Source organism: Leptonychotes weddellii, chromosome 13 (genome assembly GCF_054177405.1).
Source record: "Leptonychotes weddellii isolate Sample4059 chromosome 13, ASM5417740v2, whole genome shotgun sequence".
Classification (NCBI taxonomy): Eukaryota; Metazoa; Chordata; class Mammalia; order Carnivora; family Phocidae; genus Leptonychotes; species Leptonychotes weddellii.
In genome coordinates, this window is record NC_138381.1 from 35,712,494 (window position 1) to 35,739,102 (window position 26,609).

At 35.4% G+C, this 26,609-nt stretch overlaps 1 pseudogene; it reads left to right on the forward strand.

Annotated features, from left to right (window-relative positions):
- Positions 1–21,198: 21,198 nt before the first annotated feature.
- LOC115941271 (elongation factor 2 pseudogene) lies at positions 21,199–22,628 on the forward strand (annotated as a pseudogene).
- The last annotated feature ends 3,981 nt before the right edge of the window (positions 22,629–26,609 follow it).

Sequence of the window (26,609 nt, forward strand, 5' to 3'; positions counted from 1 at the left end):
GAGAGGCCTGGGCATGTGAAATCACATGGTGAAGGTGGACGGGTAAAGAAATGGTTGAAAAGGCAGTGGAAGAATACAAACAAGAGGGCATGAGTACCTAAAATCAACTGCTTCTCTTAATAAGCTAATGAAATACTTTGCATTAAAGTCAGTTATTTATAGATAAACTAAATATTGCTGATGGTTAGTAAGATGTTTCATGGACAAACTGGACAATTATTTTTCTTTAAAATTTGTTTTGTGGAAGTGAAACTGTATTTTCCTTGAAGAGAAAACTACCCTCAGGAATTGTAACTGTTGAGCCCCCAAATCACACTCGTGACAAATTCTTTGAGAGACTGAAGAAAGCTGAGTATTTGTGCTGGTAACATTATGTTAGCCAGTGTTAATTATATGTTAATTACCTTTAGTGTTCCAACGCTTAGGGAACTCCGATTACTCAGTTTGGGCTCTCAGAACAATTTTATTACAGGCAAAAGATATAGCACAGAAACAACAGAATATATGCATGGAAAAGTATCCAGAGATCTCAGGCACAGATTTCTTTATTCTCCCACCTAGGAGTCATATAGGTGCTCTTGGTCTGTACAGACAAGTCTAACCACTACTGCTGTGCATCTGAAGCACCTCTGTAGCAGGAAACCCAAATCTGCTCATGGTGGAGATCTCTTATAACGAACTCCTCATACAGACATATTCTAGCTATGTTTCCAGCTTTTACTTTGAAAGCTGCCCTCTCCCAGGCTCTGTCGAAATTAGATGCAATTATAAATCCAATTATTATTACTAAACAGTGCTGGCAGGCTGATGATATATGCTGCTCTGAAACAACTCACAGACCCATGGTTTCAAAACATCATTTATCCTTAGTTAATGCATTCCATAGTATTGGCCAAGGGTCAGTAGCTCTGGAGATAAGCTGCAATTAATCCAAACAAGCTAAGATGAACCCATTATATGCATAGCGTATGGACATGGCAACTTTTAAACTAAATGCTCAAGCCTTTTCCACAATAGAACTAGCAAACAAATAAACACCCCCTCCTGTATCTATATATCACCTAATGTATAGCTTTTTCCATCCTGTATCTGTTTGTTTTCTGGAAAGAGTGGTCTATTCATGCCTTTTCTTCTTCCCCAGTCATTCACTCCCAGGCTTCTTGCTACCTAAATTCTGCTACTGTCATTTAAGGTCACCCATGACCTACTGCCACATTAAATGGACTTTCTTTTCCTAGTTTTTATCTTGTTATGTAACTTTTTAAAGCTCTTTAGGTTTTGGCTCCTTCTTGAAACTTGGTTTCTATGACCCCATTCATTCCTGTTTTCCCTGCAAATTTTCTAGAAATTGTTAATGTTATTAATTTTCTTGGCTTTCATTGTCAGTATTCCTTTCTTTGTTGTTGTGTGATCTCATCAAATTATCAGCTCCAAAATGATAATACTGAAAATTCTAGCTCGTCTAAAATTTTCTCATGAATATTAGACATACATATAACATTAAAAAGCACTCATATATAAATTTAAAGTAGTCATCTTTCCTCTAAATCCTACCAGTTCTTCCTCACATAGACCCAAATGAAGATAATGGCATTGCCATCTATTCATTCCCTCATGCCAGAAATGGGAGTTACTCTAAACTCCTCCTTCTCTGTTACCACATCCAATTTCGTACCAAATAATGCAGTTTGTGCCTACTAAATACCTTTGCTTCTTTCTTCTCCTCTCCATTTTTACTTTCTCTGGCTTAATTTTAAAAATACCTTGATTAGTAGTTTTCTTCTTGATCATTTTTTGCCTCAAATCATGTTCTCCTCCAATTAACCCTCTGGCATGGCACTGGATTGAGACTACCTATTCACTAATATCTTCCACAAAAGATTCTAAATGGTTAAAAAGGGGTCTTGTTTATTTTTGTGTCTTCAGTGCCTGGCATATAATGTACATTCAATAAATATTTTCTGAGTGAATAAATGAATATGGAGTTTAGAAAATATATATGGAAAATTATCATATGCTACTGACATGCTCTAGAACGATGTTGTCTGAAACACTTCTCTACAGTGATAGAACTGTCCCAGAATGCAGTGGCCACTAGCTACCTGTGGTTATTGCGTCCTTGAGGGTGGCCAGTATAGCCAAAGAATGGAATTTTTAATTTTAAAATTTAGTATGGCTAGTGTCTTTAGTGTAGGACAGTACGGCTCTAGAAAACAGGCCCAGAAATTTCCTTTCTGCTCCATTATCACCACCTCAAACTAAGATTCTGGAGATGTTCTGTCACACAGAGTTCAACAATTCCATTCAAGAAATATTTCTGACTACTTAATACGTGCCAAGCACTGTGGCTTCAAAGAGAAAACAAGTAATTTCTGCAAACAAAGATGCAGCAGGAAAATGCCAACTAGTAATGGAATTTGATTTCTGAAATGCTGATATTTAGGGGACATTCTGAGGGTTGATTTAGACAGTGGGAAAGAACATTTTATTTTTTTCCCTCTTCTTCCTCTTCCTTCTCCATCTAGATTCCAAGGTAGTAAATGGGAGTGGAATTGTCAAAACTATACTTCTGATGATGATGGGAGCCATTCTGGATCCCACTTTATACCCCTCCTTAAGGTGATGATGAAATTCTGCTGGTTTATTTGACCTATTTAGTTTTCATTATGTCTCTCCTCTTTTCTACCCTCCATTTTGTATTTGTTTGGTATTTCAATTGCTTTTAGATTTATTAATTTCTTTGCATTTTGTAATACACTGTCAAAGATGACCCAATATCATATCCCTCTGGCTCTAGACAATTCCACCAAACTGTGTCATTTATTATGACTGGCTGTTTGTGGTGTGAGATCAAATTTTCAGTCAGTATGACAGCATTTATAGCCAAGCTAATTTAGATTACTTAGCAAATATTATGCCATGAGATTATGTATAAAATGGTATCAGTGGGGCCCAAATATGTTGTATATAATGTATTTCTTTATCCACTAATTTGAACATTTCCATAGAAAGCTGCAGTAAGAAGCTCTTGGCATAATTTCTTTGTAATAAATTCTGAATGCTGCTTATTACTTTGCTTTTCTTATTCTCCAGATGGTTACACATTTGCGCTCTATTTGTCTGTTATTTCGCTAAGCACAGACTTCTTACTGGGTGCTATTATTTATTTATTTTTATTTATATCTTTGGTTTGTCTTGTAGCAGACAAAAATTGTTTCTTTTAACCCATAATTTAAGAACAACAGGAAAGGAAATTAGTGGAAAGCTTTGATTTTCCAGTGTGATTTAATATTTTTCAAGAGCTATACCACTGGATGAATTTTGATATCTATACTGAACATTAACAATTTAAATCATTTAGTAGTAAAAATTATATAATTCATAGAATATATAAATAAGTAATGCTTGTATTAAGATCTTTGCTAAATCATAGTAATTTTAAAAATCCAAATGTTTGTATTTTAAAATCTTTCAAAAATGGAATCATTAATAAAAGAATTACTTCTTTTCCCCATGGCATAATGATAACCTCATAGTGACATACATTTTGATTTTCTTTTTCAAAAGTATAGGAAAGTATACCTTTCCATACAAAGAAATCACTTGTGTTGAATTATTGGCCAGTCATGGAGTGGGAAGCTATTAAGGTACATTACTGTTTAGAATGAAACATGTAATAGGAAACCTCAGTATTTTATTAAATTTTTTCAACTAACAGCTTAAAGCTGTAGTTAGAGGGAAATAAAGCTTCATTGTCAAGTTTCACCCTATTCTTTTTTTTCTGATTAGTTTTAGTCTCATATTTTCCTTCCCTTCAGATGACTTACTCGGCTCTGGTAAAGAACCTAAAAAGAGGAACACTGAGTGAGTAGTGGGTAAGGGGGTGAGTGGCAGCAGTGCATTACCTGTTTTCAATTTAGTGTTTGAAGACCTGTAGGAGGAAAAAAAACAAAAACAAAACATGACCTTTTGCCAAGGTCATATTCAAGGAAGAGTTAGTCTTTCGGTTTTTATTAAATTTTAACTTGGTAGCTCATATGAACTAAAATTCTTTCTTATTTAGTAACATATGCTTTGCATTAATGCAGTAGTTGCATTTTGGGGAAGATTATTTAGGGAATCTGGATAAATAAAAATCAGATATACTCTGGAGGCTCCATGCCAATGTATGGATAATTCTTTTGCAAAAGCAGAAAAATCAGCACTAGGTAACAGTTCTCAATAAAATTTTTAAAGTATCTCCTATGTGAATACTCAAGATTCCTCTCAGATTATCCAACCTTTAAACCCTACAAGGTTCATAAAAATGACAGGCAGAATGAACAGTCTTGCATTAGAAGAATAAACAGATCTTGGTGAGTGTTGTTAAAATTTCTAAACAAAGGTTAACTCACACTGAGTAGTTTCTTCATTATTCAAATATAACCCCAGAATAGTTGATAATATCAGAGTCTTTCTTATAAAGGCAATAAATAAACCTGTGGAAAGGTCATATTTTATATACCTTAATATCACATTAGTCAACGTAACTGAGTTGTCTTAACATTTAGTTCCTTAATAGACAATAGCTTTGAAAAATTTCAAGGCACCTACTTGTTGATATCTTTGAAAAAGTAATTAAATCAATGGGAAAAGGCAAACAATTTTTTAAAATATTTTATGGTTTCTCTTAGTAAAGCATCATAAATGAATTATAGATGGCATGGAGATAATGTATTCCTTATTGCTAGGTTCAGTCTTTCTTAAATGAGTTGCCAGAATTGTTTTTCAAAAGAGATTTGTCTCTTTGTTACTGAGGATCCTAGAATGTGTAAAATTAGGAAGAAGAGCCCTTACTGGTATATAGACCTACAAATGTTATATTGGGGTGTGTGTGTGTGTGTGTGTGTGTGTGTGTGTATGGGGAAAAGGCGTGAAAAGTTAATATAACATTAGGGTTGAAGAAATACATTACTGCCATTCCTAAGTAAAACTTATAGTTCCATTAAAACAACTTTTTCCACTAGCATATACTTCTATTGATGTAGAAAGCCTGGATCTTAGTCTACAAACTAAGCCGTGTAAAGAATACCACACTTAAAATTTTCCTCTAAATCAACTAAATTCCATTACTTATACTGTTGTGGTATTATAAATTTTATACAATAGGATTTTTAAAATTTTGGAACTTGAGTTAAAATGAAAATCAATATTTGATAAATGCATGTTCAGTATGATGATCTGTTTTTAATGGCTGAGCTTTATTTGACAAACATTTTTCATTGTTTCTTGAAATAACTTTGAAAATGGTTGTCAAGAATGAACATAATGATTGCATCTTTGTGACTTATTTATTCCAAAACTGGAAGTTTGTACCTATTAATCCCCTTTATCTATTTCACCCATTGCCTCACCCACCTCCCCTCTGGCAACCTCTGAAACACTGTTTTCTGTTTTTAAGAGTCTGGCTTTTCATTTGTTTTTGTTTCTCTGTTTGTTCATTTTGTTTTTTAGATTCCACATATAAGTAAGTCACAGAGATGACAGGTACAGCATGGGGAATATAGTCAATAACATTGTAATAATATAGGATGACAGATGGTGACTACACTTATGTTAAGCAATGAGTAATGTACAAAACTGCTGAATCAATATGTGGTATACCTGAAACTAATATTACATTTTATGTTAATTATACTTCAATAAAAAAAGAATGATCATAATAATTGTATATTGAAAACTGAAATGTTTTCCCTAGAATCTGTGATTGGAATATTGACCTATAGTTTATTATAAATATGAATCTTTTCTATGTTTAAGGCAAGATTATGCTACTTTATGATCAAGTGTTGTCTTTAAGCTCTTTATAAATACATGTACATGCCAATTATTTTGTTTTGTTTTATTAACAATAACTCTAACTTTGATTTTTATGATCATTCAAAAATTTCCCACTATTCACTATCCTCATCTTGTTACAATCAGTTTTTTGAGTTTTTGCTCTGTTGAACTTTGACAATAAAAAATAAATAAGACAATATTCTTCTCCTCTCACATCTCATAATTCAGTGGGGAAAAAAACACATGCACAATTATTTAAGAAACTCTACGATGTGTACAATATAATACTTAAGTAATAATAAAGTATAGGGAGGAGTAAGTAAATTTGTTTTGTGGTGAGAAGTAAAAGGAGATATCATATTAGATACCTAAGGAAAGGAAGAGTAAAAAGAATGTGCAAGGGAATGGCAGTGTGTGCTATGGAGCTCTGTGAATTATGTAAGACTGATGAATCACAGACCTGTACCCCTGAAACAAATAGTACATTATATGTTAATTAAAAAACAGAAGTGTATGTCTTATTTTGATGACTGGTATGACTAGAATATGGAACGTGTGGTAAAGAGGCAAGGGGTGGCAGGAATATACCAAGGAATATTTTTATTGTCTCATTGACACGTAACTTTTAGACCTTGTGTTAAAATTCCTTGGTGTTACTAGAAAATATATAATATATATCAAATTGGTGAGTGCCTTGAAGGCACAGAATATGTCTTATTCTTTTGTAACCTAAACAAGTAGCACAGTGACAAACAAGATATAAGCTAAAAACTGCTAAAAGAATCAGTGAGTGGCTAAAATGAAATGAATCAAGCATTATCAAATATTAAAGTGGGTCTTAGAAATTAATTCAGTCCAGTCCCTTAGATTTTCCAAATCCTTCCTATATAAAACTTAATAAACTATTTTATAGTTTCTCCATAATCACTTTTATTGATAAAATGCTTTATACCTCACAACATAGCTTTGTTCACTGTTGGAAAAACTAGAATTGTCAGAAACATTTCTGCATGATTGCCAAAATATTCTTCCATGTAGAACCACAACCTGTTAGTCTGCCAGACATTTTTGGAATAAAGCTTCTGTGGATGTCTGATTAGACTTATTTCCCTATCTTCTCCCCTACCCCACCACTGGCAACATTATAGTGAGGACAGCTTACAATAATAGACAGCAGCCTCACCCCTGGCCATAACTGTGGGCAGGAATAGAGAACAGACTTAAGCTAGTACAATAATATCCTGACTTCCCAGCAATGTTTAAAAGGGTCAAATAGGCACTTGATCCAAGTAAGGCTAATTGAAATACCCCCAGAGATAAGTGGAATCAAATTTGAGAAACAGTCAGCTTCACTTTGATGGCTGAAGCTCTACAATATAAATCTCAGGAGGTATCAGCAAAGATTTCTGAAACACAGAAAAAGTCAAGTTGTAGAAAGAAAACTAAAATGAGTATGAAAAGACTACTTGAGGCTAAGACAGAGAGAATGTTGATGGCACCTAAGTCCTTGTATTCCTGCTTCTGTTATGGATGGACTACTGATATTTCCTACTAATTAACCAGTATCTTTCCCATAAATTCTCCATTTTATGTTGTATTCTTTCTGTGTTTTTTTGTTTGTTTTTGTTTTTACTTAAACTGAGTTTTCTTATCTGCAACAAAGAAGAACCAATATAATTGGCATTCTGGTTTAGACATTTTAGATCTTTAGTCTCAGTTGTGGTTGGTCATTCCTCTGCTCTGTTAAGATCAAATCTCTGATTACTGACCTTGGCCAGGATGCTGACTCTTTCCTATTTGCTGCCTTACTTGATGGTTTGCATTTGTATTCTGTGCTCTTTATCAGCTATGTTTAATCTGTTTAGGGTTTGGAAGCTATATAGAACAGGACATACTTTGTTTTTTGTTTTGTTTTTTAAGACTTCTTAAATTTATTTTATTTGACAGAGAGAGAGCACAAGCAGGGAAAGCGGCAGGCAGAGGGAAAGGGAGAAGCAGGCTCTCTGCTGAGCAGGAAGCCCGATGTGGGGCTCGATCCCAGGACCCTGGGATCATGACCTGAGCCGAAGGCAGCCACTTAACCGACTGAGCCACCCAGGCGCCCCCATAATTTGTATTTGAATCATAACTTTAAATAAGTTTGAAGTCTCAGTTATATTATGGGGTGAAAAACTGGGAAAAGTAATTATTTTTTAATATTCTAACAGTTTATTTAGTATTTCCCGTTGTCAGACCTTTTAAAATCTTCCTTGTGAAAAGAATGTAGACTTCTATTATTGGGCATATTTAAATTATTATAAAATAAGTCAGCTGAACTACAGATAAAGCCAGTAAGAATAAACAAATATGTTTTCCACAATTATTGGAAGACTATCAGTATGTTTACACTGAATACTGAAAAGAATGTGTGAGGTAATCATGGCTACTGAGATGATTTAAGATAGCCTAAAGTTGCTTAATATTTTCATGAGGATACGAAAGAATAGGAAAGTGGCACATTACTTTCATAGCCTTATCAAAGCCATGAAAATAACATAGATAAAAAGAAAGAGCATCTTGGGGCACCTGGGTGGCTCAGTGGGTTAAGCCTCTGCCTTCTGCCCAAGTCATGATCTGTGGGGAGTTTGCTTCTCCCTCTCCCTCTACCCCTCCCCCAGCTCCTGCTCTCTCTCTTTTGCATTCTCTCTCTAAAAAAAAAAAGAAAGAAAAAGAAAAAGAAAAAAAAAGAAACAGCACCTACAGAGATGAAGTATATAAATACAATTGCTTAGGTTTTAGAACAGTTTATGGTATTATCATTGACTTTAAGGCTTTAGTTTTTGTGGGCGTTGGGGATGAATTTCTAAATTGTCTAACTACTGACTTTTGATATTGTTTGTGGGTTTGGGAAATGGGTGATCCAAACTGATTTATATGCTTTATTTCCATTAAAAATAAATATATTTTCAAATAAGAACACTAAAATAAAATGGGAGAAGATCCTTATAATGCATTAATAACAAAGGACTATATCTAGAACTATTGAAGATTAAAAAAAACAAACAAACCATAACCCAGAATGTACTTTACCATGTGTATACACTAGAGATACTCTAGGATGATACACAAAAGTATGTAAGAGACCTTATAGTAGACTTAGTTACAATAGCAAAATATTTGAAAACAACTGAAATGTTTATCAATAGGAGAATGGTGTACTAAAACAATGGAATTTTATACAGCAGTGAAAGAATGAAAAAAAGCTACTTATAAAAACACAGATAAATCTAAAAAATGTCCTAAACAATAAAAAATCTGTAGAATGATTTGTTAAGTACAATATTTACTTAAAGTTGTAAAACTCTGAATCAATTCTATACAGTATATTATTTTGAGATATATAATAAAAATAAACTGAAACCATGAGGATTATAATTCTGATGGTTGTAACTTTTGGTGAGGGAAGAAGTGAAATGTGACCACTAAATAATTCAGTGAAATTTGAATGTTATTGTTAACCATTTATTTCTTAGTCTGTATTGTAGAATTTGACAATAAGAATATTTAAAACAAAAATAAAATCATGAGAGGAAATGGGTAAAGTGAGAGGGTTTTCTGCCCAGAAAGATAAATAGCTCAGAAATTTTGTTTTAGCAATGCGGAAGCAAACAAAATTTGAGGAATATAGTGATTTGCTAAGATGATAGCCTAATGTGGTGAAACAAAAGGAATTCTATGTGTAACATGCTATTGTATGGAAACAAGTAAAAATTATAACCAAAAACTTAGTTTTTGCCAGAAAATGCCAGAAAGCTTGAATAGTTGGGAGGGAAGGTGACAGTCCCAAGCCAAATCTATAAACTATAAACTGATTGCAGGTATTTCATTCTTTCATATATTTTTTTCATTCATGCATTTTTTTCATTTTCAACAAGACCCTGCTGAACCCCTCCAACATGACAGGCACTGTGGTAGATCTGTACTGTCCAATACTGTAGCACCTAGCCATATGTGGTTATTTAAATTTAAATTAATTAAAATAAAACAAAATAAAAAAATAATTCCTGGGTTAGTCAGATTTCAAATGATCAATAGTGATTCCAAGTGATCATGTGGCTAATATAATGCCTACTATTTTGAAGAGCATAGACTTAGAAGATTTTCATCACTGTAGAAACTCCTATTTAATGCTGCTGTTGCAGATGATAGGACTACACCAGTGAACAATATAGATTTTGACTTCTAACAGAGAAAAGAGAAAACAAAGAAAAGATTATAAAAATGTATTATCATGTTAAGTAATAATGAGTCATTAGAAAAAATAAGACACGTTAAGTGGATAGAGAGTGAAGGGTATGCTCTGATGAAGTGGCTTTCATAAGGAATCATAACTATGGAAAGAAAGGCATTTCTATTTATTGGGAGGGGGTTGAACCAAGAAATGTGTGGCTTCATGAATGCCAAGATACACAATTGTTTTTAGAAGAGAGCATAACAGAGAGTTCTAGTAAGATAAGAATTTTGAAATTGTAATTGGAAGTAATAAATCAAGAAGGAGGATGTTATGACCTTTCCAGCACAAGTGGAGGGATAAGACAAACCAGTAGATGGATACTCTTACATTGTCAGAACAGAAGGAGGCCATGAAAGGCAGAGATGTGTTTGGTTTGTGGGTTTGGTGATAGGAAATTAGAATTTAAATCCAATTCCTTCTATTTCCTCTCTGAAGTAGGAGGTGATATCTTCCAAAAGAGAGAAGTTGGAAATAGAGTTTAAAAAGAAATAAGGGTTGAAACAATTGATGTCTAAACTTTTTTAGCTTGAAATTAACATTTCCTCTTACCTACCATTTCATTCTTAGGACTCTATTCTTCCTCATACCCCCATTTATAGAACCAATTTCCCTTTTCATTTTTCTCTAAGTGGAACCCACTCCAGCTCTGATAACCTAGCCCATTTCAGTCAACAGAACTATAATTCTCTCATTCTCTCTCTAGTAGCCTTATATTCTATCTAATGATGTAGCTCATGTCCGATTTTCTCAGGAATCTTTCTTTGATGGTAGTATACTGATAAATGTTTAGCAACCACCTTTCAGAACAAACACAAAAAACAAAACCTAATTTCTCGTATTTGCTGATTTCCATGGTATAAATGTCACCATGATTGATTTCAAGCTACCTCACAGCCTCAATTGGCTTGCAAAATTAATGAAAATTTAACAGCCAGCTTTCTGGCAAAACCTGTGAAGGACCTGCAATTTTACTCAATTGGCAAGTGAACAAGCTAGCCTGCCCTGGTGATGAAAACAGCTTGAGGGTTCCAAGCAGTGACCAGGTCCAAGATGAATGAATGCTTTGGATAAAAGTAGCTGAAATGCTATAGACCTTTTTGCGGTTGTGAATTTACCCTTTTGCATTAGGACTGGTTCTAGAGTTAATAACGATCTACAGTTACCATTTCTGGTTCATTCTAAACTTATTCCTGTCTTTAGGACCTTTGCAGCACTTCCTGGGTTAACTCCTGCCTAAAATCTTTTGGCACATTCTCTCAGTTTATTACAATCAGATGTCACTTTCCAAAAAGGTCTTCTCCTTAGAATACTACTTAAAATAGACACCCTCCCACCTCCACATTATCTCCTGAAGGTACTGCTCTGGTTGTTTCCCACACGATGTGATGTTTTATATTAATGATCATTGTCCAAAATTTTCTCTAAGTTCCATTGTGATGTATTCTTCTGTATGGGTCATTTGTAATTTATTTCTTAATTTACACAAGCATGGGGATTTTGTAGGTATCATTTTTTTCTTTCCCTTTATTGCTTAATTTATTTTAAGCTTTTTATTTCAAAATAATTATAGAATCACAGGACATTGCAAAGAAATATACAGGAAGGTTTTGTGCTTGTTTCAGCCATCATTCCCCAATGTTAATATCATAAGTAATGATAGTACAATAGGAAAAGCTCAAACCATAGAGCTTATTCAGATTTCACCAGTAATACATGCACTTATTTTTGTATAGGTATATAGCTCTATGGGGTTTTATCACATGTGTAGCTTTGTGTAAGCACCACCACAATCAAGATACATAACTGTTTATCATTAACACTCCCTGAGCTACCCTTCACCCACCTCTGGCCCCAGGCAACCACTGATCTGTTCTCAATCTCTATATAATTAATTTCATGAATAAAATGAAATTCTATAATATATAAACTTTTGAGATGGGCTTTTTTTTCAGTTAGCATAACTAATTTGGGGTTCATCCAAGTTGTTGCATATATCAATAGTTTGTTCCTTTTTATTGCAGGATTATATTCTGTGTGGTCTAGATATACCACAATTTGTTTCACCATTCACCCACTGAAGGGCTTTGGGTAGCGTGTAGGTTTTAGCTAGTCTGTTTCTGCTTTTGTTTCCCTTGCCTCAGGACACCTATCTAAAAAGTTGCTATGGCCGATGTCAAAGTTACTGCCTGTGTTCTCCTCCAGGATTTTTATGATTTCATATCTCACGTTTAGGCCTTTAATCCATTTTGAATTGTATGGTGTTAAGAAAATGTATTAAATCCATTTTTATGTATGGTGTTAAGAAAGTGGCTCAGTTTCATTTGTTTGCATGTTGCTGTCCAGTAAGTTTTAGTAGTATAAACAAAGCTCCTAAGAATATTAAGTACAAGTTTCTGTGTGAAAATAAATTTTTATTTCTCTGGGATATACGTTCAAGAGTGCAACTTCACGGTCATATTGATAAGTCAATTTTTAGTTTTAAGAAGAATTGCCAAACTATTTTCCAAAGTAGCTTTATCATTTTACATTCTGACCAGCAATGTATGGGTGACCCAGTTCCTCCACATCTTCACCACTATTGGATGTTCAAACTATTTTTGTTGTTGTTGTTTTACCTATTTTGATAGGTATATAGATAGGTCACTGTGGTTCAGTTTCCACTTCTTACTGCTGAGCAGGGGTGGGGGGTGTTCTAGCTCCCTATTAGGCCTCCACTGACATCTTTGCTGGGAGAGGTAGGAGTGCCTAGTTACTGCTTCCTATGTGACCTCCACTGAACCCACGTAGAGGGTGTAGCTTCATGCCTGCTGGGTTGTGGTGAGAGTTGTGATTCACCTTTAAGCCTGCTCGGACACTGCCCCAGTACTTCATTATTGTGGAATTCCAGGTTCCCCACATAGTATTCACTGACAATGAAAGGGGAGAAGCTTGACTCCAACCACTGGGATGAAGTCCTGTATTCCTATTTGGCTTCCTCTGACATTACCCCAGCAGGAAGACTACGGTGCCTCATAACCATCTACCAAGGGTGGAAATAGTCTAGGCTCCTCACAGCACCTCTGAGGGGCCACATTTTTTTCTCTGGTGTCTGGCTGCAGTAGAGAGGTTAGTGTCTAAATGTATTCTCTTGCTAAGCTGCCCTTTTCCTGGTCCCCTGGCTAGAGAGAGCAGGCTTCTGGTGGAGATTTATTTGATCTGCACCCACTGATATTTCTGGGTTGTTGGTTTCTTGAGCTTCAAGTTTAGGATATATGAGACTAAAAATCTTGGAAACTCACCACCTCATTGTTCCTCTGGTTCCAAGGTGCCTATCCAGGCTGCCTTCTTCCTTCCATCTCTCCACCTTTCAAAGTCTTCTTGTGTTTGTTTTATAGATAATGACTAGGTTTTTGTTGTTGTTGTACTTAGGGGAGGGAATAGGGATAAGTACACCCACTCCATCTTTCTGAACGTGGAGGTCAAGAGCATTGACTTTTATGCTTGCTTCTGTATTTTCCATCTTTTTATTACTGCATGCTTCATTCAAAATCATTTTTTTTCTGAACTTGTTTTACTAATTCTTTCTTCAGCCTTGTCATATCTGCTTTTAAGTTTACCAGTGAATTTAGAATCGCAGATATAGCAGTTTGCAGTTCATGTATTTCTGACAGACTTTTTTTCAAATCTGCAGCAGTATCAATTTGCATAATTTTTTTTCTGAAATTTTATTTTTATTTTTATTTTTTAAAGATTTTATTTATTTGACAGAGAGAGACAGCGAGAGCAGGAACACAAGCAGGGGGAGTGGGAGAGGGAGAAGCAGGCCTCCCGCCGAGCAGGGAGCCCAATGTGGGACTCGATCCCGGGACCCCAGGATCATGACCTGAGCCGAAGGCAGACACTTAACGACTGAGCCACCCAGGCACCCTTCTGAAATTTTAAAATTTGATGTTATATTTATAAATATGTTAAGCATAGTTAGGTGGTTTATATCTGGTAACTTCATTATCTAGAGTGCCTTTGGGTCAGTTTCTGTTATCTTTCTTTTTTTGGTGATTTTTATTATCTAATCTCTCTGTGTGTGGGGTTACCTTTCACTTCGTGCTGGGCAAGAATCATCTTAATTCACTTTCCTTATGAGAGATTCTGAGTCACCCAGATGATCTGTGACTGGGCTTCAATCTATGGGCAGTCTTCACATTGACTTTACTTCTGCTTCATTTTGTTCCTTAAGATACAGACTTCTGCGGTCTCAATCCTAGGAATGGGTCAATTTTCCAGGCACCTACACTTGACAGAATTTGGAGTCTATCTTTTGTTTCCAAAGTTTTGTGTGGCTGTTACAAGTACTGCCCAGCCTCTCGGCTGCCTCTCTCACATCAGATATTGCCCTTGGGAAAAGTGGCCTTACATGTTGGTCTCACCTCTGTGGATTTCTGTGTTCTACCAGATCTAGACCAGGTTTTTATTATTACCTTGTTAGTTCTCAGATGCTTTCATGAAGATTTAAAAAATATGTTTTAACCATATTTTTGTTAGTAGTAATTTGTAAGAGCATTTTCCAAGTTACCCACTTCTACATTACTATAACAATTTTCTTCTTATATTTTTGGATAGAAGAGAAAATGATTCCATGTTTCAACTATAAGCTTCATTGAATTAAAAAAAATAAATTTAATTATGTACTTTTCTATAGCTTCCTTTCTTTAATAAGTTGGTCTTGATGAAGTAGATTGGCTTATTCAAAGGAGCACTGGACTTGGGATTCATGGTTTTCTTTCATAGCACTCCTTCCCTGTCTTTTCACACTGAATGCATTTACTAATTTCAGTAAGGATTTCCTTATTTGTAAAATAAAAAAATGAACTAGATGATTTCTTTTTTTTTTTTTTTAAGATTTTATTTATTTATTCATGAGAGACAGAGAGAGAGAGAGAGAGGCAGAGGGAGAAGCAGGCTCCCAAGGAGCAGGGAGCCCGATGCGGGACTCGATCCCAGGACCCTGGGATCATGACCTGAGCCGAAGGCAGACGCCCAACCATCTGAGCCACCCAGGCGCCCGAACTAGATGACTTCTAATCTCTAAACTCTATGATGTTTTAGGTCTACAAATTAAAAGAGGTAGCTATTAGTTCTATGTTATAGAATTACTCTCTTTCTATTCAGTAGCTTAAATTTCTAATAAATACGATTTATAGGAATTACAGTAGAGTAACTCACTAAATATAGGGATGTTGTCAGCAATGTCAAAACTCTGTAGGACAAAATATTTGATTTCTACATTGATAAATTGTAGAGAAAAGAAACCTCATAAAGAGAATTAAAAAGAAAACTTATAGATTAAAGAGAATTAAAAGACACTTCAGTTGAATGTTATCCTTGTATCATTACTCCAAAAAACTTTTAAAAACAGGAAAAAATATAAGACAATGAAAGAAACGTAAACACTGACTGCATGTTTAATGATATTAAGACAGTATTATTGTCTTAATTATATTTTGCTATTATTGCTATGTTTAAAAAAATTCTTGAAATATTTACAAATGCAATAATATGACATTTGAGATTTGCTTAACTGTGATCAGAGTAGGTTAGACAGGGCAGTGGATGGGTATACAGAATTCAGATTGACCACTAGGTGAAATTGGTTGAAGGACATAGAGACCCATTATACTCTCACCTTTGTATATATTTGACTTTCTCCATAATAAAATGTTTAAAAAAGGAACTGAGGGAAAGTAAAGAAGAGATAATGGTAAGGTTTAACTTTATCATAGGAAATTAAGCATTATAGGTTCCAGAATCTCCATAGGGCTTAGAGTCCACAGTTACAATGATAAATGCTAAAAAATCTAGTCTCCAGGCCAGATGTCTGTTTAAGTAACCAGCAAAGCAGAGAATCTAAGATTCCTTTTTAATGAGGATTTTTATATTTGGTGTTCCCAAAAAGGATCATAATAGTTCTTATTAGAAGAAGAGTATACTGTTGGATTTCCTTACATTTTTAACATAATTTAGTATTGATTTTTATATATTCGTATCTACTATTAGAAACCTATCCTGACACTATCAGTTCTTGAATTGACAACTTTTAATGAATTTAAATATATATTACTTTTGATTCATGATATTTAAAGATCTTTCTTTCTAATTAGGTTTCAAAATATTGTAAATAACCATGCCTGAAAAGACAATTTCCTGTTCTAACACTGAAGGTGATCGAGCCAAGAAAGGTAAGTTTATCATTAAGTGATTTTCTTTGAAACTACATCATCAGTAAATACAATTCCAGGACAAAGGGTCACACAATCAAACCTTACTGGGATCACGAAGGTTAGATAAATGAAATGCGTAAGTCAGTTTAAGGAAAACCCCTGTCTGGATTATAATTAATTTTTTTATAATTACTACTGAACTAAAGTATAGGCAGTACAATGTATAGGTAGTATAACAAAGCCGGCTCCTACTGACTCATGTGAGCCATTTACATACATCTCAACTCTACTCCACTGATTGCTTGAAACTGTCTGGCTGATAACAGCTAGTTATTAAAATTTTACCAGCACCCAATGAAGACAACACAAAATTAAAAATGAAAAATACTTGATAATTCTATCTTGTAAATTTTATTAGATTTTATTGCATTACTTTGCATTCTGAACCCCAACATTTTTTACTGTGCATTTTGTTAGCAATATTATGTCTCTGCATGATATAGAACAGAGGTCAGCAAATTACAGTCCATGGGCCAAATTTGGACAACAGCCCTTTTTCTACAGCCTAAATGCTAAAAATGGTTTCACATTTGTAAAGAGTTGTAAAAACAAAAAAGAAAGAAAAGAAATGAAATGAAAAGAGGGGAACAAAAAGAAACAAAGAGGACTATGCAACAGAGATTGCTTATGGCCCACAAAACCTAAAATTTTTACTATCTGGTCCTTTATAGAAAACATTTGCCAATCCTCGGTATAGAATTTTGCCGTGAGTACTTTAACTGGGAACAATAGTCTCTGTAGTTCATTGATAGTCAAGTTATCCATTGTTGCACTAATCCTGCATAATAACCAACCAAAAAATGCAGGTGCATTCAGCATCATAAACATTCATTTTAGTTCACCTATGCAGGAGTGTGCTGGATAGTTCTGCTAATCTCAGGTGGGCTCGGGATGGCTCACTCATACATCTGTAGTATAAGCCATAGGTCAACTAATCACCCCTGCTGATTTTGCTCATTTGGGGTTTGATCGTTCACAGGCCTATGGCCTTGGCTGGGAAAACTGGGCTGATTCATTTCTGCACCATGGTGTCTCTCCTAGTCTTCCAGTAGCTTTGATCCATGGCTTGAGAGAAGGAACAGAAGCTCACAAGGCTTCTTGAGGCCAAGGCTCAAAACTGGCACACTACCATTTGTTGTATTTTATTGGCCAAAGTCACAGGACCAGCCCAGAGTTAAGGGGCAAGGGGTTAAAGTCCATTTTTTGATGATGGATGCTACAAAGTCACACTGGAAAGGAAGGGGAACACTGGGAGGAAAAACTTATTGGTACTATTATTTTAATCCAGCTACCACAATTTTATTTGGGGTTACAGAAGAAAGCAATCATTTAGTAATTCCAAACATGGTTGAGGATATTGCACAAGGGTTTTCATGTAGAATTACCAATCTTGAGTAGGATTTTAGTATTCATCACCACATTTTACTTTCACAATATTTCAATAACATTGGTTTTTAACTCTTTATTCACTCTACCAATTTTAGTTGAAAAAAATCATGTCATTTCACGGTCGTGGTGTTTATGTACTACAGTTTAAGCAAAAAAATTTCATTTTTGGAAACTGATTTCAATCTCAGATTAGCAATATGGACCAGGTTATGCACTTAAAACAATTCTCCCAAAGATACAATTTGGAAAGAAGATAATCAAATCATACTTGTACATATCTCTTGTTTAAATACTTGGAAAAGAACTTTTCAAACTTTTTGGATTATAATGTTAATTAAAAACTAATAGTTTGTTCCAAGACTTTTGAGATCTAAGCTGGTGGTTTCCCTTTGAATGACCTGACAAAGTCTATTTATTTTGCATTTCAACAGAAACTGACCAGTCTACACTGATTTGCAAGCAAAAACTCCTATATGTGGTACATCAGTAAAAAGTTAATCGTATTAAGAAAGGCAGGCCACCTGTCTTTAGTCTATGCAATGGAGAGATATACACAAATATAACCACATACCACATTATTTGATGGAATCTGAGTGTTCTATGATATAGATTATTTCTGTACCTGCATATGAATTGTAAAATAATACGTTAATCAACTGTCTTTTGGTATTTGCTTAGTAAGTTTAGAATATTTGTATTTAAATGACATTAGAACTAATATTTGGAATGCTGGCATAAATACTGATTACGGATTAAAATTAACTTCTATCTCTTTGGCATCATACCATCATTAAGCTCCCCATTCTGTGGGTAAATCAACCAACCACTACAGAGAACATTCAGCTCTCAAAGCATTGAGATGTCTACGTTCAAACTACAGATATCTATCAGACCTCAGTGTTTATTGCTATGTCTTGGCAGATTTCAAACTTTTAAGCCCAAAGCAATCTTTGCTGGATGATGTACTGAACCTAATTATGTACCAACCTTTGAAAATATTTGTCATTAAGTCTGTCATTAATATCATAAGAACACAGTGTGAGGTCTTATTTATTAACTTCCACCAGATGACATTCGCCACAACACTTTTCTTAACATCAAAAATAAATCCTTTCCTTATGTTGTGTCAGTCATCATGAAACTACTGTGGTCATATTAAAATTATTATACTATAAATAAACATACAGAATTGGATAATTATTCTGTGCTCTCACCTGAAATAAATAATAAAACAAATTATTAAACGTTTCCAAATTGTTCTGACAAGTCACATTCAGATATTAAACACGCTGACCAACAGTATTTTCAGATGACTCATGTTTACAAATGGTTAGCTCCGGGATAATAATTTCTATTAAAATTAACAGTACCTTTTTACAAACTTACCACCTGTAATGTTGTGATTTTTAGGCAATATTTTCATTAAGTACAAAACTGCATTTCATGGCAGTATCACGTATTTATTTGAATTATGATACTGATACTGCATTAGTTTTTCTATTTCTTGTATTCCATACAACAGGCAGAGGCTGTGCTATTTTTTTTTTTTTACAGATTAGTGTCTTCTTTGTTGTAATAGGAAATATTTTGTACATTAAAAATACCTGTAACATATATGTAAAGTATAAAGAATACTGATAAAATTGATTATCTGTGCACTCATGACCCACATTAAGAAATAGAACCCTGAGTTTTCTCACCTCTCCCAAATCACATTTAGTTTTGTACATTATATATAAACATGCTGATACTATACATATATATTTTTATACTTTTAATCTCATATTACAATTTTAGCTGTCTTACTAATTCACTAATAAGTCAGATCATCTGAAAATAATGAGGTTTGATTTTTACTTTCTTCCCATTATAATTTTATCACTTTCCCTCTTCTATTGCTTAGTCTAGATCCTTCAGAACCTTATTAAATGAAGCAATAAAAATATGCACATTTATCTTCTTGTTCCTGATTTTTAAAATGAGACTTTTAATGTTTCACCATTAAATGTGATGGTATTTTTGAGGTTATCTCTATAACATACTATAAATTATGAATATGTATTGAATTTTATGAATGCTTTTCCTACATCTATTGAAATTTTTCTGTGATTAAGTTTTTCTTCTTTAATTTTTAAATTTAATGAGTTGCATAGATTTTCAGTTGTTAAAATTTCATTCATGGGACAAATTTATTTTTTTAATTTTCTTTTCATATATTGCTGGATTTGATTGAATAGTCATTTGTTTAGGATTTTTGCATCTATGCTCTAGAGTAACATTGGTCCCTAAGTTTTTTTACTTACCTTGTTTTAATCTGCTTTTGTTAGCAAGGTATTTATGACTTCACAATTGGATTGGGGAAATGTTTCTTCATTTTCTATTCTCTGAAAAAAATAATATTTTAATTAATTTTCTTGAATGTTTACCTGAACTTATGTCTTAATTTTTAGAGACACAAACTATTGATATTAATTATTTATTGGTTATAGGACTAGTTAGGCTTTCTGTTTATTCTTAATTCACTATTGGCAAGTTATAATTTTTTCTTTTAAGAATTTTTTCATTTGGTTAAATTTTAAATATACTGATACAACACTACTAATATCTTTTACTTTTCTCTCTACATTCAGTTATTCCTCTTTTATATTCATAATATTGTATTTGTGTCTTCTTTGTCTTGATCAATTTTGCCAGATGTGTTTATCTGTGCTAAACTCTTCAAAGTGGTAATTTCTGATCTTTTTAACTATCTCTAGAGTTTTTTGTAGTTGTTGGTCTGTTTTCTATTTTATTAATTTAAGATATTACGCCTTCTCCTCCTTCTACTTTCTTTGGGTTTGTTTTTTCACATATTCTTTTTTTTTTTTTAAGATTTTTTTTTTTATTTGAAAGAGAGAGAATGAGAGAGAGAGAGAGAGAGCACATGAGAGAGGGGAGGGTCAGAGGGAGAAGCACACTCCCTGCCGAGCAGGGAGCCCGATGCGAGACTCGATCCCAGGATCATGACCTGAGCCGAAGGCAGTCGCTTAACCAACTGAGCCACCCAGGCGCCCTTTTTTCACATATTCTTAATCTGGATGCTTAGATCACTAGTTTTTAGATCTTTTCTTTTCTAATATCATTATTTAAAGTTACAAATTTCCCTTGAGATATCATAGATACTATAAAAAGGACTGGATTGTCCAATCAGACTCATTTGAAGCAGAGATTTACACAGCATGCAGCTTACTAAACGCTGTTCTGGGTAATATTGTTTAACTTTTTAAAAACTTATATTCACATATCATAAAATTCACCTCTTTAAAGTGCACAATTCAGTGTTTTCAGTATAATCAAAAGGTTGTGTAGTACTATCAACATTATTTAATTCTAGAATACTTTCATAACCCCTAAAAGAAGCCCTATACCATTAGCAGACACTCCCTATTCCCCCTCCCCCCAGCCCCTGGCAACCACAAACCTATGTACCTTGTTGGGAATATCATAGGTCTAGTGTGCGTTGACTAATTCCTGCTGAAAACTGGTACCATCACCACCCTGGAGGACACCCGCAACACGCAGGTGACGAAGTTCAGTGTACGGTTTGTCATCACTTTCACGGGGGAGGCTAAGAACACTGCAGACCTAGCCAAGCTGGTGGAGGGGCCGAGGCAGCTGGCCAGCCAAGTCGGACCCCACAGAGCCGTGCATCACTGAGCAGTGGATCCTGGAAGCACACAATCGCCGGTGCCAGTGAGCTGCACCAGGAGACCTGCCTGAAGAACCCGGAGGAGGTCTACACTGGCATCCCTATCAAGAAATCCGACCCAGAGTCAAAGGTGCTCTGCCTGTCCAAATCCCCAAACCAGCACAATCTGCTGTACGTGAAGGTGTGGCCCTTCCACGACCACCTGGCAGAGGACAGCAACCAGGGCGAGGTGTGGGCCCGCAAGTAATTGAAGCAGCAGGCCACTGTGGGGCCGAAAAGTATGAGTGGAACCTGGCCTAGACTGGCCTACACCCGCAAGATCTGGTGCTCAGGGGCAGATGGCACCGGCCCAACATCTTCAACATCGCCAGGACGGTACAGTACCTCAACGAAATCAAGGATACCATGGTGGCGGGATTCCAGAAGGGCTGCTATGCCAGGAGAATGTGCGAGGAGGCGTGTCTTTTGACATCTGCGATGTGACGCCGTACAAGGATGCCATCCGGATCACGCCATGGCGTGGCACCACCTTTAGCGCAGCGCACAGACAGCTGGCACCGGCGCAGGGAGCCCATCCAACCTGTGGAGCTCCGGGGACCGGGGAGAGTGGTTGGCGGCCTCTACAGGTTCCTCAACAGGAAGGAGGGTCACATCTTCAAGGAGTCCCTGGTGGCTGGCACCTCCATGTTTATCGTGAAGGCCTACTGCTCCTCAAGGAGTCCTTTACTTTGCCGTCGACCTGCGGTCCCACCGGGCGGCCAGGTCTTCCCCCACTGCGTATTTGGCCACCGGCAGCTCCTGCTCAGGGACCCCTTCCATCACAGCGCCCGCCCCCACCAGGTCGTGGCGGAGACGCACAAGCGCAAAGCCCTGCACGAGGGCATTTCAGCCCCACAACTTCCTGGACAAATTGTGGGCGGACCTCCCGGCAGCGCCTGCGCCCTGCCTTCAATGGACTGCGGCCGCGAGCAGTCGCGTTACTCTGAGGGTACCCGCAGGCTGTTGGGGCGCCGTGAGGCGCAGCCTGACAGCTTTCTGGGGCGCATACGGTGCCATCGCTCAGCATAGCTCTGATGCCGTTTCTTTCAGTATTTATCTCAAGATTTCAGAGGTAACAGAAATGCCCTCACAACTAGGATTTATTTGGCCAGTGCGGGGTAGGGAGGCCGGATGGGACACCATTCTGGACATTCCATATGAATGAATTTGTGAAATACTTGTCTTTGTGTGTCTGTCTTTTATTAAACTAGAATTTTGTCAGGGTTCCGTTTAATGGCTGAATAACATTACATTGTATGAATATTCCACGTATTGTTTATACATTCATCACTAGATGGATATTTGGGTTTCCACTTTGGGGCTATTATGAATAATGTTCTTATGAGTGTTTGAATGCAAGCTTTTATGGGCATCTGTTTTTATTTCTGTTGGGTATACACTTAGGACTGGACTTGCTGGGTCATTTGGTAACTTGATGTTTAACTTTATGAGTAATTGCCAAATTTTTTTCTATAGCAGCTGCGGTATTTTACATTCCAAACGGCAGTATATGAGGATTCCAGTTTTTCCACACCCTTATCAGGGCTTGTTATATTCTGTTTCTTGTTTGCTTTTTTTGTTTTTGTTTTTTTTAAATTATGGTAGCCATTGTTACTGGGCGTGAAGTGACCTTTCATTGTGGTTTTGATTTGCATTTCTCTAATGACTAATCATGGGAAGATCTTTATATGTGCATACTGGCCTTTTGTTTATCTTTGGAGAAATGTTTGTTTAAATCTTTTGCCATTTTAAAACTGGGTTGTCTTTTTTTTTTTTTTTTAAATTCTTGAGTTGTAGGAATTCTTTACGTATTTCAGAAACAAGATCTGTACCAAATACACGATTTGCAAATGTTTTCACCCATGGTAGGGGTTGTATTTTCATCTTCTTGATAATGTCCTTTGTAGGACAAAAAAATTTTATTAGATGAAGCCAGTTGATCTAATTTTTAAAATTGCTTGTTCCTTTGATGTCACATCAAAGAAACTATTGCCTAATCCAAGGTCACAAATATTTACACCTCTGTTTTCTTCCAAGAGTTTTTATAGTATTAGCTCTTGCATTTAAGTTTATGATGCATTTTGAGTTAATTCTTGTATATGATTTATGGTAGGAGTCAAAATTCATTCTTTTACATGTATATCCCCAGTTGCCCTAGTACCATCTGTTGAAAAAGAGACTTTTTTTTTTTTCTCATTGAATAGTCTTGGCACCCTTGTAAAAATCAACAGACCATAAATATGGGTTTATTTGATGAATCTCAGTTCTACTCCATTGATCTACAGTCCATTCTTATGCCAGTACCATACTGTGTATTATAGCTTTGTAGTAATTTTTAAAACTAGAAGTATGATTTCTACAACACTGTTCTCTTTGTCTAATCTGAGTCTCTTGCACTTCCATGTGAATTTTAGGATCAGTTTGACAATTTCTGGGGAAAAAAAAAGGCTGTTGGAATTTGATAGGAATTACATTGAATCTGTGGACCAATTTTAGGGATTTGAGCATCTTTACAAGATTATGTCTTCCAGAATACTCATACAGGGTACCTCTGTATTTACTTAGGCATTAATTTTTTTTTGACAATGTTTTATAGATTTTAGTGAAGAAGTCTTGCACTTTTGTTAATTTTATTTCCAATCAAAAAGCATCTTTTTGATTCTTTTTATTTCATTTTTTTGTCTACTTACTGTGGCTAGAATCTCCAGAACAGTATTGAAACGAAGTGGCGAAGTATAGATACGCTTGTCTTTTTCCTGACCTTAGGGGGAAACTTTTATTTTTTACCATAAAGTGTGATGTTTGCTGGGGATTTTTCACAAAGGTTCTTTATCCTGTTGAAGACGCTTCTCTCTATTCCTATTTTGTTGTGTGTTTTTACCATAAATGGGATTGAATTTTGTCAAATACTTTTTCTGCATCTATTGAAATGCTTGTGTGGTTTCTTCCCTTTATTCTGTTAATTGGTATATCGCATTCATTGATTTTCACATGTCGGAACATTTCTAGGATAAATCTCATTTGGATATGGTGCATAATCCTTTTTTTTTTATGCTGTTGGATTTGGCTAGTATTTTGTGAGGATTTATATCCTAATATTTTTCTTTATCTTTGGATTTAGTTTGCCCTTTTTCTTAGGATGTGACCAAAGTTCTTTTATTTCATATAGGCATAGATAACTACATATTTCCCTCTGACCATTGATTTTACTAAATTTATGTATCTAGTTGTGTTGTCTTTTTGTTTTTATTCATCTCAAAGTATTTTCTCGTTTCCCTTGTGATTTCTTTTTTGACCCATTATTTATTTAGGATTGTGTTTAAAGTTCACATATTTGAAAATTTCCCAAATTTTCTTTGGTTATCGATTTCTATTTTTAACATTGTAGTCAAAGAAGATACTTTTTCAGATTTCAACACTATTCAAATCTATTGAAACTTATTTATGGCATAATATGTGCTTTATTATAGAGAATGTTCCATATGCACTTGAGAAAAATGTGTTTTCTGTTCTTAGTGAAATATTATATAGTTGTTTCTTAGGTATAGTTGGTTTATCATGTTTTCAAAACTGTTTACTTGTCTATCTTCTGTCTAGTTGTTTCATCCATTATTTAAATTAGGCAGTTGAAGTCTCCCACTATTGTTGAATTGTCTATTTCTTTCTTCAATTATGTCAGCTTTTACTTCATTTTGAGGCTCTTGTTAAGTTTGTATATGTTTATAACCGTTATACCTTCGTGATGGATTGACCCTCTTACCATTATAAAGTGTCCTTTAATTCTAGTAATAATTTTTGTCTTAAAGTCATCATGTGCACTTCTATGCAGAAACATAACTATAATTCGATCACAAAAAGTTTTTTTTCTCAGTAAAAAAAGTATCTGTTTACAATTTTTCTGTATAATTCTTATTTGCTTATTCTTTTTGGATAAATTTAGATCATTCTTATATATTATATATTATAGTTATTTGACTAGTGCTATCGTCTATCATATTTTTACTTTTTCAACACTCATATCTTTTATGTTTTGCATATTTTTGCTAAGAATTTACTTTTGCCTGGGGAGGAGCAAGATGGGCGGAGGAGTAGGAGGTCTAAATTTCGTCTGGTCCCAGGAACTCAGCTAGATAGGGATCAAACCATTCTGAACACCTAGGAATGCAACAGGAGATTGAAGAAAATAATAGCAGCAACTCTCTGAACAGAAAAGCGACCACATTCTGGAAGTAGGGACCAAACAAGCAGCAGATCCCCGAAGACTCTCCTTCCTCCCCCAGGAATCTGCTGGGTTTGGAGACTCCAAACGGGGTTGTGTGCCAGAGATAGAAACAGTGAGCACAGAGTAAGGCCGGAGACTGAGAAGACGGGAGTGATTGCTTTTCTCTGGGGGCGCACTGAGGAGTGGGGCCCTGAGCTCTTGGCTCCTCCGGGTGGAGACTGGGATGCCGCCATTCTCACTCTCGTCCTCCAAAGCTGTATGGAAAGCTTGGAGGGAAAAAAAGCTCCCAAGAGCAAACCCGAGCAGATTACTTAGCCCGGACGGGCAAGGGCGGGGCAATTCCGCCTCCAGCAAAGACATCTGAGAACCACGGCAACAGGCCCCTTCCCCAGAAGATCAGCAGGAACTGATCCAGCCAAGACCAAGTTTACCGATCACTGAGAATGGCAGAACTCCAGCACTAGGGAAATACAACACATAGAATTCATCTCCTTTACCCCCCTGATTCTTTAGTCTTTCATGGCAAATTTTTTTAATTTTCTTTTTTCTTTTTTCCTTTTTCAACCAACATCTTATCAATCCCTTTTTTTAAAAATCTTTTTTATTTTTCATTTTTAGAGTCATATTCTATCCCTTCATAGTAGTTAACCTTATTTTTGGTATATATATATATAAGTTGTTTTCTCTTTAAAATTTTGGGATACAGTTTCTTCTAACAGACCAAAATATACCCTAAATTTCTAGTGTATGGCTTTGTTCTAGTCTACTGCCTGAACACATTCTCTCCCTTTTTTTTTAAATCCTCTTCTTTCTTTTTTCAACCAACTTCTTAGCAATTCCTTTTATAAAATCCTTTATAATTTTCATCTTTACAGTCATATTCCATCCCTTCATCATATTTACCCTTATTTTTGTACATATATA